The 13,937-nt window shown below is 43.8% G+C and overlaps 1 pseudogene; it reads left to right on the top strand.

Annotated features, from left to right (window-relative positions):
• Positions 1-7,012: 7,012 nt before the first annotated feature.
• Positions 7,013-13,301, top strand: LOC130114593 (THAP domain-containing protein 6-like; annotated as a pseudogene).
• The last annotated feature ends 636 nt before the right edge of the window (positions 13,302-13,937 follow it).

The following is a 13,937-nucleotide window of genomic DNA, read 5'->3' as shown; positions in this document are numbered from 1 at the left end:
TTGTTTTGGGGATACAGTATGTGGCATACCGTGGGCCGTCCTATCCATCCACGCGCCCTCCCCCTTCCTTAGCAGAGCGCACGAGCGCACCGGATCCAGTCACAGTGGAGCGTGAGGCCGCGCGTAACGCCCCGTCTCGCCGGCGGAGGAGTAAACGACGTGTTTTAAAACAACAAAAACCGTCTTCCGGTCGCTTTTGAAGTAAGGGGAGAAAGCGGGGCCGCCTGTCCGAACTCCGGGCTGTAAACTGTCGCCGAGGGAACTCCGGTCAGGATGACGTCTCTGATGAATTCCGCTCGTCTTCTCTTCTTGCCTGTTGCTCTTCATCTGAGTAAGTACAGAGAGAGTTCAGATATACCGGCCGGCTCCTGGTACTTCACATACTACTTGTACAACAGACGCATGCACGTTGCCCTGCAGCTGACTCGGATGTGAGGAAAGTGGGTTAGAGACCGTTGTCGCTCGAAAGTCACCGCGCGTAGTTGGTGGTGGTGGGGGGGCAGCGGAGTATCGCGGAACACAGACGCTAAACTCACTAACATAAGACGCCATGTGTTGTGACTTCACTCGCCATACTAGTCACATACTAGTCACACTAGCCACAGGACCGCCTGCTTTGGACCGGCGGGATCAGTAAGTTGGAAGGACGTCTCCCCGCGTCTCTGCAGGTCGCTGCCGCATCGCCGTGCAGAGGGAGAGCCGGGGTGGGGGTGGGGACGGGGGGTCGGTGCTAATAGGACGGTCAAAGCTTTCACCGTGACTGCAGTGGCTTTACATTGCACTTATTGGGGAGTTTCATAATGGAAAGGATGGGAGAGAGAGGAGAGGGGGGGTTCTCATGCAAACTACCACCGCAGTTTCCGTGCGCCCTGCTGTTGTAATCCACCTGCCCCTCTATGCGTAAAACTGATAAGTCTCCAAACAACCGGCGCACGTCAACGGTGATTCATGCCGGTCCGACGTATCGGGGTGTGCCAAACCCGCTCTCACCGGTCTGCGTACAGATGACGCGATATTGCACTTCGAGTACAATGCACACGCCGAAATCCAATTCTGCGTGCAGATGATACGCCGATCCTTCCCATTAACTTCTGCGGAGTAGGACACGAGTCTAGTCCCTTATAGTGCAGCGTTTACAGCTTTGTTTGAGGGGCACGGTTTGTATTTCTTTCTCGCACATGCAGGAGTGCAGCATCTTACAGACAGACACAGCTTTGCCCTATAGATAGAAGAGTGGGGGGGGGGGTCGGGGGGGGTCACGATTTCTGTCGAAACTTGGCGTATTTCCCCGTCATCTCATTTCAAACGATCCTGGGCTATTACGCTGCCTTATCCAAGCTGCCAAGTCGATACGGATGGATGGAAATAAATACCGATCGCATCTGTAACCCCCCTCCCCCCCCAGTTATTCAGCTGTTGATGTCAGAGAGCCCTGAGGGGGGGAACACGCCGATGGGAATAAATCATGAATGAAGTGCATCTGTCCTCGTCGGCGGAGTCCCGAGAGACTGTGAGCCCGGTATCTGAACCTGCGGACGTAAGGGGGAACACTCAGATGCTGTGGCTGCAACGCGTGTCCCCCCCCTCACTACGACCACCTTCCTCTCTCTGTCTCCGCTTCTACTCCCCAATCTGATTTATTTAGTCCTATTCTTTGTCTGCCCTACATTTTACAGACCATGACCTTTGTTTTGCTCATATTTTTTCTTTATTTTTGCAAGTTTGCAAAGAAGCTATCAGAGAAGTGTGTTGAGTCATGCCAGCAGTGGTCTTGCGAGATTCGTTTTAGGTGTTGTACAGCTGCACTGAGATTTTGAAAAGCATGCAACAAAGAAGAACCCTCATTGAAATTGCTTTTGCGTCTCTCTCTCTCTCTCTCTCTCTCTCTCTCTCGCTCTCTCGCTCTCAATTCAGTTCAATTCAATTCAACAAGGCTTTATTGGCATGACCATATTCTGTTACACAGTATTGCCAAAGCACAACGTGGTACAAAACAGTACAGTACAGTTTATAACATACAAAATATAATAGAAAAAAAGGAAGAAAAAAAAGTTTCTTATTGTTAAAAAAAAACAAAACAATGAACAGACCAATTTAACAATAAATTTAGTAGTGCAAACGTTAATTGAACTTGAAGGACAAAGAGAAGAATGAAAAATAGAAAAGGAAGAAACCTGTGTGTGTGTGTGTGGGGGGGTGTAGGTGGGCGTGTGTGTGTCGGTGTGTGGATGGGGTGCTCACTCACTGTCCCTCAGATTGTGACACGCAACAATATATTTAGCTGCTGTGTTGCAGCTTGTCCTCTCCTCTCCCAGTAGGGTGGCTAGTTTGTATTCTCCTCTCCCAGTAGGATGACTAGTTTGTATTCTCCTCTCCCAGTAGGATGACTAGTTTGTATTCTCCTCTCCCAGTAGGATGGCTAGTTTGTCTCTCCCCTCCCAGTAGGATGACTAGTTTGTCTTCTCCTCTCCCAGTAGGATGACTAGTTTGTATTCTCCTCTCCCAGTAGGATGGCTAGTTTGTCTTCTCCTCTCCCAGTAGGATGACTAGTTTGTCTCTCCCCTCCCAGTAGGATGACTAGTTTGTCTTCTCCTCTCCCAGTAGGATGGCTAGTTTGTCTCTCCCCTCCCTGTAGGATGGCTATGTTGGCTTCTCCTCTCCCAGTAGGATGGCTAGTTTGTATTCTCCTCTCCCAGTAGGATGGCTAGTTTGTCTCTCCTCTCCCTGTAGGATGGCTAGTTTGTCTTTTCCTCTCCCAGTAGGATGGCTAGTTTGTCTCTCCTCTCCCAGTAGGATGGCTAGTTTGTCTCTCCCCTCCCAGTAGGATGGCTAGTTTGTATTCTCCTCTCCCAGTAGGATGGCTAGTTTGTCTCTCCTCTCCCTGTAGGATGGCTAGTTTGTCTTTTCCTCTCCCAGTAGGGTGGCTAGTTTGTCTCTCCTCTCCCAGTAGGATGGCTAGTTTGTCTCTCCCCTCCCAGTAGGATGACTAGTTTGTCTTCTCCTCTCCCAGTAGGATGGCTAGTTTGTCTTCTCCGCTCCCAGTAGGATGGCTAGTTTGTCTTCTCCGCTCCCAGTAGGATGGCTAGTTTGTATTCTCCTCTCCCAGTAGGATGGCTAGTTTGTCTCTCCTCTCCCTGTAGGATGGCTAGTTTGTCTTTTCCTCTCCCAGTAGGGTGGCTAGTTTGTCTCTCCTCTCCCAGTAGGATGGCTAGTTTGTCTCTCCCCTCCCAGTAGGATGACTAGTTTGTCTTCTCCTCTCCCAGTAGGATGGCTAGTTTGTCTTCTCCGCTCCCAGTAGGATGGCTAGTTTGTCTTCTCCGCTCCCAGTAGGATGGCTAGTTTGTCTTCTCCGCTCCCAGTAGGATGGCTAGTTTGTCTTCTCTCTCCCAGTAGGATGGCTAGTTTGTCTTCTCCGCTCCCAGTAGGATGGCTAGTTTGTTGATGTCAGGGAGGCATCTGAAGTTTGGGTGGATCTGTTCAGTGTTTGGGTAGTAATGATTTCTAATGTGGTTATACTTAGGACAGGTGATGATGAAGTGCAGCTCTGTCTCCACCTCTCCCATGTCGCAGTGTGAGCACAGCCTCTCTTCTGCCGGCAGCCATGTTTGTCTGTCAGCCTTTTCCTACGGCCAGGCCGTGCTCACCGAATCTGTACGGTGGTTGTCAGTTTGGTATCAGTCACTGTGTGCAGATATTCTGCCACAGTGTACTGTCTTTTTAGGGCCAGGCTGCATTTCCTTTTATGTTGGTTTTTAAGTTTGTGTGTCCCAATAAGTAATACAATTAAGTTTTTGTTGGGTTATAATTTGATGGTTTCTGATGTTCTGGTCCTGAGGCTGTGAAGTGTTAGTCTCTCTCTCTCTCTCTTTCTCTCCCTCTCTTTGTTTTGTGGAATGTGAAAGACTTCAGGTGCTCTTTGAAGCTCTACAAATCATATTGTCGCACTGTGATGAAAGATGGAATGAAACTGTTTTTATCTTTGGCGCTGGGTACAAGAGGAAGGATGCGGAAAAGTGGCAATCGTTAAATTTTGTAGTGGGGCAATTTAAGTTTTCGATGTATAGAAGCGGGAAAATTCTAATTAATGATGGCTCAGAGGAAGATTTACTTCCTTTGTTCGTTGCAAGGGTGAAGGCGAGAGTCCGAGTGGACTTCGGCCTCTTTACCTTAATGAACAACTTGGATGAATTTATTTCGCGGTGGTGTTTCAGTAAAGCTATTTGTTCAGTCAATGAGAGGCAACTGGTATTTAATTCTGGCTTTGCATAGTATTTCTTTTCACCCTTTGGGAGGATGGGACTTGAACCGCTGTTCTAAAAAAAAAAAAGAAAGACTTTTTTAGACGGCTTAATGTGAAGGAGTTGCTCGTGTTGATGTTGTGAAATGGATGTGTCTGTTGATTTTTTTTTGTTTTATGTAAAATAGTTTTTTAAAAATGCAAAAAAAATTCTCTCATCATCATCATCTTCATCTGTTCCTCATTGGCCCCTTCACCGATGTCTCGCAGATTAAACCCTCTGTTTAATATCGGCTGTGCGGTATGACGATATCGCCACGCGATGGAAAAACGTCTACGTTTCATATTATGCTCTATCGTTTTTCGTCGTGTCGCAAATCACACACGTGACGGCAACAGTTTTCGTCATTTGGACGATGTCCGTCTTTTGCGCGAAGCTTTTATTGCACTTACGGTAAGGAAACTAGTGTAGCGAATTCGGGGGAGAAATAACCACAGGAACTGCCGCGGCCGGGAAGCAAACCCGTATCGCCCGCACCGCAGGAGACATCGCTAACCGCTCGACTAAAGGCTCAGACCCGCGAGCCAGCGTGTCTTCTTATCCATGCACGTTACACTAGTGTAGTTGTCGTCAACTCTCCCAACTGCGGAGGGCTGAGCCCCGCCCGCGGAGAAACGGAGCGGAGCAGAGGAGAGGAGATGAGAAACTAAACGCGACCATAAATGACTGCAAAACGCAGTAGAGACTGTGTTTATTTATGTTGTTTGCCTAATTTATGTGCGCTCGTTTCATTTCAGCTCAGCGCCAGAGTTTCTACTGCGCTTTGCAGTCATTTATGGTCGCGCTGCTCCCCTCTGCGAGGGCGGGGCTGCCCCTGCACACATACGCGCGCGCACGCACGCACGCATGCAGCATGTGCACACACGCTGGGGGGCACGGACCCCAATTTACGTTGAATTTACAGAAAATGTGCTATATCGTGATATGTATAATCATCTGGATATGAAATGACCAGCGTACCGTGGAGTTTCAGTCAGGGCCTTCAGTGACGAACTGCAACCCCCCCCCCCTCAACACACACACACACACACACACAAAGTTCTCATATGGGTGCTGACAGCCAACAGTCACATATGTCTGCCACCTACCCACCCATGTCTGTGGTGGGTTTTCTCCGGGTGCTCCGGTTTCCCCCACCATAAAAAAGACATGCGTGTTAGGGTTAGTACTCCTGTCTGTGGCCTTGATCGAGGCATGATCCCCGGGCGCTGCACGGCGGCTGCCCACTGCTCCTAGCTACACAGCTAGGATGGGTTAAATGCAGAGAGGAATTTTAATACAGTATACCAACCATATAAAATACACTATAACGCACTATATGCACTACTGGATCAACACCAACAAGACAGCTGATCTTCAACAACCACAACGCACACCACTCTGCACTGTAGCCGCTACTGCAGCATCCCCACCAGGTCTTCCTGTATGTCACTCAGCTTCCAGCTTGCACACGCACACCGCATGGCACAGAAACAAAAACCAGGAGAGTGCCCTCGGTAGAGTACAGGTCTCCGCCGGGCGTATCTCCCCTTCTCCGGTGCTCCGACTTGGCAGCAAACCGCCCCTTCTTTTCGTCTACCGGGAGAAGGGGCCCTTATTAAAAGAATTCAGATGTTTAACCATCTTGATTTAAAATGAATGTAGGTAAATGACTTCACATCATTCTAAAGCAACAGAACAACGGTAAGTAAGCACAGCTCAGCCATGGGAGACGCTTTCTGGTATCAGCTGAGATGATTTCTACTGACTGTGATTAATCCTACTCTTGAAATTGTAGCGGAGTTTCAACATTGGGGTCTATGGCACCTCCGCGTCTTAACCGCCTCATGAAGTCAGGTCATCCAACGTGGCGGGACGGTGAATACAGCAGATTATCGGTGCATCCAGTGTTCCTCCAGCTCTCCTGCGTCAAGATCAGCAGTGAATGATTTGCTGATTTGTAAAATACGATCAACGTCTCGTTTACTTTCAACATCCATACCCGGATATGTTAAGTCTTCGGTGCCGATGAAAACTTGGACAGGTAAGTATATTTCACTGGTCTTTATTTAACATTGTCAAAGCTTGCAGACGTCTACGTGAACACGGCCACAACTTCCGCTCGACAGAACGGCGCCCTGCTTCGAGGCGAATACATATGGGATATGGGATATATAGAGCGCCCCCTGACGGATGGGCTGGCTCCAACACTGGTCAAAGCTACAATACTGCGCTCCCTTTTAAGCTAAGAATACAATCAACAACAGCGTCAACAATCATACAACTTCCACAAGCTTAGTAGCCTAACAAACTCCTTCAGCCAAACTTGTAAGGGCTGTTACGGCGATCCCGATAAACTAAACTAAACTAAATAAAAGAGAAGAGCCATGTGGCTGGCGCGTGTTCCACTTGTCTGTTTGGTCCAAGAGGGGTTCTTCCTTTGCGTTTAAGTATTTATTTAAACTTGCTTGAAGACGTACGGTGAAATAATGAACTGCATTCATGAAATAATAACTTTTATCCTGACCTAATACACGTATGCACAAAGCACAAATACACGTAGGCTATGCACGAATACACGTAGGCTATGCACGGTCAGAAAAACCGTGTGGCTCCACTCACAGACATATAAAGAGTAGACGCCGCATTGGCTGTTGGGGCGCGAGAAATACGGCCGCCATCTTGGACCGGTCATCCTACGAGTTGCCTAGCAGCAGAATACACGACTGAGAAAGATGCCAGAACACTGTTCAGCATATTCCTGCTCCAATCGACGGACCGTCGAAAACAGGGCTCGGGGGATTACTTTTCACAAGTAAGATTGAACATCACTATTGGTTGTATTTTGTGAATATAATATTACTGTACTGTATTTATGTCCAACTGCGAAATCGTAGCCAGCTAGCTAGGCTATGCTCAGTGCCGGTGTTCACCCGGCTATGAACTGAGACGTTATAAGTCATATTCCATAACACTGACTTTACAACTGACAACAGAATGCTATTGTACAAATAAAACAATATTAACGTTACTGGTATTATATTGACCAGCGAATTTTACACAGGTGGCCCAGACTGTATTATTCACATGTAATCCACCCTAACAACAGTAAGATAGGGGAGAACCGGGCCGGAAGTAACACGCCGCGAAATTAGCGCAGAGCTTTTTTCCCAAGGAAACAAAACAGGACGTGACGCAATGAAGTCAGTGTGTGTGTGTGTGTGTGTGTTTATAAGACTTCTCCCAAAACACTGGCGCGATACGCAGTTATTTAAAAAAGTTATAGAGCGAAAGCTGTTTTTTCATGCGGTAAGTGAAATTACGTGATCTGAGGTTTTTCTCGAATTGCGTTTCATTCTTAGAAGTTCCGGTAAATGACTTCATGTTGCTTTGTTAGCACATTTACTGTCTCGATGACAGAATAGTTTTAAGTCGACAGGCTAGCACAGTTAATATGCTAGCCAGGCTAAATGGAGAGGTGACCTGAGAGGGTCGAACGTACCAGCGAGGGGAGGGACGAAAGTAACGTAAATGATTTCCCTAGCAAGCTGCAAGTTAATGTATTTTATTGTATTATACTTACAGAATAGTACAGTTAAGGTCATTCTTTTCAGCCTACATAGCCAATTGTTTTTAATTATTTGAGGACTTACCTTGCTTACACCTTCACACAAACTGCAATTCTCCAAATGACGACAAAGACCAATTAGTTCCACGTGATGGCGGTGTGCGCGTGAAGGTTAGCGCAAAAGCAATTGGTGAATTAAAAGAAATGAACAAAAGCGCGAATGGCTGATTCAAATATAATAACCAACCTCTATCACTGACGTTTTTGTGAAAATGTTGAAAAATACGAGGCTTGTATCAAAATTGCGTTACACAACATTGATAAATTGACGCTAAGAATATTTATTAGTCTATGAAACTCAAAATATTGCCTTGATGAATTGGCACAGATGTTAAATTGGGTCTGCAAGATTGGTTGATAAAGGTAAACGTGATCAGAATACAAAACCATAATTATACGATGCATCTTACGCTTTATGACAGCCGCTACTTTCGCACCGCAGCAGTGCTACTTTGGTCCCGCAAGGGAGGTGCGAAAGTACCCTCGCGCAAGTTGTGTTCTCCGTCTGTTTATGTCCAGATCATTTAACTGAGAAACATATGGAAAGTTGCTTCTGAAAGGGGACACATGTATGTTGTTTCTGATAAAATATGGCATCTATTACTGTCACCATACCGGAGTAAACTCGGAAAAAGTAAAAAGTGGTACTTTCGGCCCGGTTCTCCTACCTCTCATGTCTCATACCCAACTCACTTACTTAAAAATACAGAACATCTGACTGTAGAATAGTTTGCAAACAAACCTACCGTATTCACAATTTCACCAGCTTTGGTTCATTGTCAGCAAATATGCATCAAAATAGGAGTTTTGTTGAAGAAAGGTTCTATGAAATTTGAAGGAAAAAAATAAGCGTGACCTCCTTTGTAAAATGTTTTTGTGTAGACTCTCTCAAATCTCCCATTTTCATTTTGAAGGTTTCCCAAAGACAATGTTTTGAGGAAGAAGTGGGTAGTGTCTTTGAGGAGGGAAGGATTCACTGCAAGTGATTCCTCCGTGCTCTGCTGTGAGCATTTTAAGCAGAGCGATTTTGATAGGACAGGTCAGATTGTCTGACTCAGACATGTAGTTATTCCATCCATCTTCAGCTTCCCGGTTCACCTCCAAAGAGTAGGTGTATCATCATAAGACTATTAGCATTAATAAATGTAAATATTCTATTATCAATTACAGGGCTGGGTGAGATATTCATCCCTGTATATATATATATATATATATATATATATATATATATATATATATATATTCTTTTCAAGTATTATACTTCTTCATTTTAGCCGGAAAGGGAAAGGACTACGTCTACCTCCAGAAGAGCTGAAGAGAGCCTGTCCGTGGCCTCTCAGGATGCCCCAGAACCTGCAGCCTCACACCCACAACCTCAGCCTAATGATGTGAGTTTCTACTTTAAACATCATATCATAATGGTCCTGGACATATTCAAATCTCACTTGTTTGCTGCCACTCATATTAAACACACTCACAAATTAACCCATACACACAATTAAAGACATGTTGAACATGCATTCCTGACGCACACACACACACACACACACACACACACACACACACACACACACGGTGCTGGCATTGGCTTTGACAGGAGATGACTATAAGAAAGAATGTGGGCCATACACTAGTGGTGTCAAAGTGATGTGTGTGAAGTGAAACATCACTCAAACTATGTTCATCCCTCTTTCTACTAGGATCATGCCTATGCCTTTCCTGCTTCTTCTACTGCTCTGAAGACCAGACTTAATGAAGCCTTGGCAAGAGTGGAAAGTCTGGAGCGAGAGAAGAAGAATGCCATGGCCAGAGAAAGGAGGGCAAAGACCACAGTGAAAAGTCTTTTGGGGGATTTGAGAGAAAAGAACCTCATTAATGAAGAGCTCAACAAGAGGCTTGAATTCTACTCAGGTAAGACGAAGTTAGCGCTTTGAAATTCATGTACATGTTATTCTTACACTCTTTCTTAAACTCCTTAGTTATTATCTGAAGGGGACTTATTAATTTTTGCTCATAAAATTTCAGATCTTCAAGTAGACTTCATGGCAAAACAGTTCTCTTTCAAGGGTTTTAGGGGTTTCATGTCAAACTTTAATTAGCAGCTTTTATTTTTTCCCCTACATTGTTATGCTACATTGTTTATATATTTATCTCTCTTTAAAATATATGTATATCTGTATTTATTTTTTATTATTACATTATACTCTTGGATATAATTACGATACTATTACAGTATTATACCACTTTATTACACACACACACACACACACACACACACACACACACACACACTGTATACTTCCTACCCTCACATGTAAATATTTTGTGTTGTTGTCAGTGTTTACGTTTGTCCATTGTGTGTAATGTACTGGTCACCTATGTAAGCAACTTTGTACATGTGTAAATATGGTTTGGGGCGGGGATTTATATATATTTTCATTTTCTCTGATATATAACATATATTGTTGTTATATATACTGTAGATATATAATGTGTTCATATATTGTTTATATATTTATATAGCCTAATCATATATTGTTTCTTCAACTTATTAAAATAGCTGACTTTACTGCCACTATCTGCTTCTGCCTCTCTATCATATTTTAGCGTGTGTGTGTGTATGTATGTGTGTGTATATATATATATATATATACACTACCGTTCAAAAGTTTGGGATCACCCAAACAATTTTGTGTTTTCCATGAAAAGTCACACTTATTCACCACCATATGTTGTGAAATGAATAGAAAATAGAGTCAAGACATTGACAAGGTTAGAAATAATGATTTGTATTTGAAATAAGATTTTTTTTACATCAAACTTTGCTTTCGTCAAAGAATCCTCCATTTGCAGCAATTACAGCATTGCAGACCTTTGGCATTCTAGCTGTTAATTTGTTGAGGTAATCTGGAGAAATTGCACCCCACACTTCCAGAAGCAGCTCCCACAAGTTGGATTGGTTGGATGGGCACTTCTTTGAGCAGATTGAGTTTCTGGAGCATCACATTTGTGGGGTCAATTAAACGCTCAAAATGGCCAGAAAAAGAGAACTTTCATCTGAAACTCGACAGTCTATTCTTGTTCTTAGAAATGAAGGCTATTCCATGCGAGAAATTGCTAAGAAATTGAAGATTTCCTACACCGGTGTGTACTACTCCCTTCAGAGGACAGCACAAACAGGCTCTAACAGGTACTATTTAATGAAGATGCCAGTTGGGGACCTGTGAGGCGTCTGTTTCTCAAACTAGAGACTCTAATGTACTTATCTTCTTGCTCAGTTGTGCAACGCGGCCTCCCACTTCTTTTTCTACTCTGGTTAGAGCCTGTTTGTGCTGTCCTCTGAAGGGAGTAGTACACACCGGTGTAGGAAATCTTCAATTTCTTAGCAATTTCTCGCATGGAATAGCCTTCATTTCTAAGAACAAGAATAGACTGTCGAGTTTCAGATGAAAGTTCTCTTTTTCTGGCCATTTTGAGCGTTTAATTGACCCCACAAATGTGATGCTCCAGAAACTCAATCTGCTCAAAGAAGTGCCCATCCAACCAATCCAACTTGTGGGAGCTGCTTCTGGAAGCATGGGGTGCAATTTCTCCAGATTACCTCAACAAATTAACAGCTAGAATGCCAAAGGTCTGCAATGCTGTAATTGCTGCAAATGGAGGATTCTTTGACGAAAGCAAAGTTTGATGTAAAAAAAATCTTATTTCAAATACAAATCATTATTTCTAACCTTGTCAATGTCTTGACTCTATTTTCTATTCATTTCACAACATATGGTGGTGAATAAGTGTGACTTTTCATGGAAAACACAAAATTGTTTGGGTGATCCCAAACTTTTGAACGGTAGTGTATATATATATATATATATATATATATATATATATATATATATATATATATATATATATATATTTATAGTGAGTGGTTTGCTAAATACCGTATTGTTCCGAATACAAGACGACCCTGATTTTAAGACGACCCCCCCTTTTTCAAGACTCATTTTTGGAAAAATACTTTTTGAAGAGCAAATATTTATATTTGAAAATAATGATAATAAAAACACATTGAATAAAACAAGGTAGTCTGTTTAACAGCTTTTAAATAAAATTATGTTTTCAATATATTTTAGATGAAATTGTCACATTTAAATTAAAAAATTTAAATACATTTGTAAAGGAATGACTTATGGTATTTAAATAGCATACAAATGAAAATAAACCGTAGTCTACTGAGACTATCCATCTCAGGGTTAAAAAAATAACCATTTCAACATTTCAATAACTGCATTAACCATCGAAGTGGTCTAATTTTAGAACAGTCTTGAAACAAATCTGACTGAGTGAGAATGTATATTGACATTCAAAAGTCTAGACCTCGAATGTAAGACGACCCCCACTTTTTCATACGTATTTCCAGGGTAAAAACCCCGTCTTATATTCAGAACAATACGGTAGCTGCCTATCATACATCACATATATCATATATCAGAATATTCTATTACCGTTAAGCCAACTATGAATATTAAAATACGTCAAACCATGTGTCCTGTATCATAGCTACATGTATGACGTTTTCAGCAACTAAAAAGGCGTGGAAATCAGTTTGGTATTCAGCAAGTTATGATTGATTAACTGCGCTGACAGTTCATTGCGCCTGCCAAACACATTACACTGAGTGGAGCGGGTGACCGGTCCAAGATGGCGGCCCCACGGCTCGTCAGCGCCAATAGGCAGTAGCGGTCGATGCGGCGTCTACTCTTTATATGTCTATGGCTCCACTCTTCCGTTCTAGGCAACTCGTAACTTCCTCTTCCGGGGCGCGTTAACCCTGGAGCACGCTTCTCCAGTTCTTAAAGTGACATGCACCTATTTAAGACTACACTGCAAACTTAATACATACATAAAGAAAGCAGTTACTTAAAGCATACAATGTGTAAACAAAAACAAGTATTTAAACTAGTTATTCAAATTACTAATTAAAACGTTAATTATTAACCATCAGGAGACATTTGGCTCCTACAAAACTGGAGGTGCTCTTTTGCGTGTGGAGTTTCGCACGGGAAGTGCGACAGGTAAGTTTCTAGGCAAGTCTGACCTGTGTGCGTCTGGCGAAGTAGCTTCAGGAGGGTGCCGCGGCCTTTGGTCGGAATGATGATTCGGGAGCCCCGCAGCACGAAGCCATCATTCACACTCATCTCCATTCTCCATGAATGATAAGGACTAAGGTCTGGATCAACATGTGCTGGCCACCCTTTTGGCAGGTATTCGTGCACTCGGGACAAGGTCATATCTTTCGCTGTCCATTTACAGATCTGCTCTGTGTGCACTGGGGCAGCCTCCATCTGGTCCAATATCAGAACATGATCTGCCACCTCGGTGTCTTCAAGGACCTCTGAAACTGGCAGCTTGATCGTCGCGTCGACACTGGCATGATCCTTCCCTGGCTCGTACACAATTTTGTACTCGTACAGCCTCCGGAGCAGCAACCACCTCTGGACCCACGGTGACCCCGTCTGTGGTACTGTTGTTTGTTTGTTTTGTTCGCTTGTTTTTTTTTAACAGGGCGATTAGTGGCTTGTGATCAGTGTAGATTGTGAAGACTACCATAGAGATACTTGTAAAATCTCTGAATCGCAAAAATCACAGCTAAACACCTTTTTATCCAGATGTGAGTAGCATGCTTCTGTTGGTGTAAGGGTGCGTGACATGAAGCCTAGCGGTTTTTCACTTCAGTCCTTCATTTTGTGTGACAACACAGCGCCAACGCCGTATGGTGAAGCGTCACATGGGAGAATGAGTTCTTTGTCTGATGAGTAGTGCACTAAAACTTCAGCTGACTGCAACAGCATCTTGGACTTAACGCCTCCTTTTGCTCCTTTTTCCATTCGCAGGTGGCCTCTTTTTTTCAACAACTTGTGGAGTGGGGCTAGCAGTGTGGACAGGTTGGGTAGGAACTTATAGTAATTCAGAATGCCAAAATATGCTTTCAATTCAGTCACGTTGGTGGGCGCAGGAGCTTCCACAAAGGCTTT

This window comes from Lampris incognitus, chromosome 6 (assembly GCF_029633865.1).
Source record: "Lampris incognitus isolate fLamInc1 chromosome 6, fLamInc1.hap2, whole genome shotgun sequence".
Classification (NCBI taxonomy): Eukaryota; Metazoa; Chordata; class Actinopteri; order Lampriformes; family Lampridae; genus Lampris; species Lampris incognitus.
The sequence above is the reverse complement of the archived record's forward strand: the minus strand, read 5'-3'. Positions and strand labels throughout refer to the sequence as shown.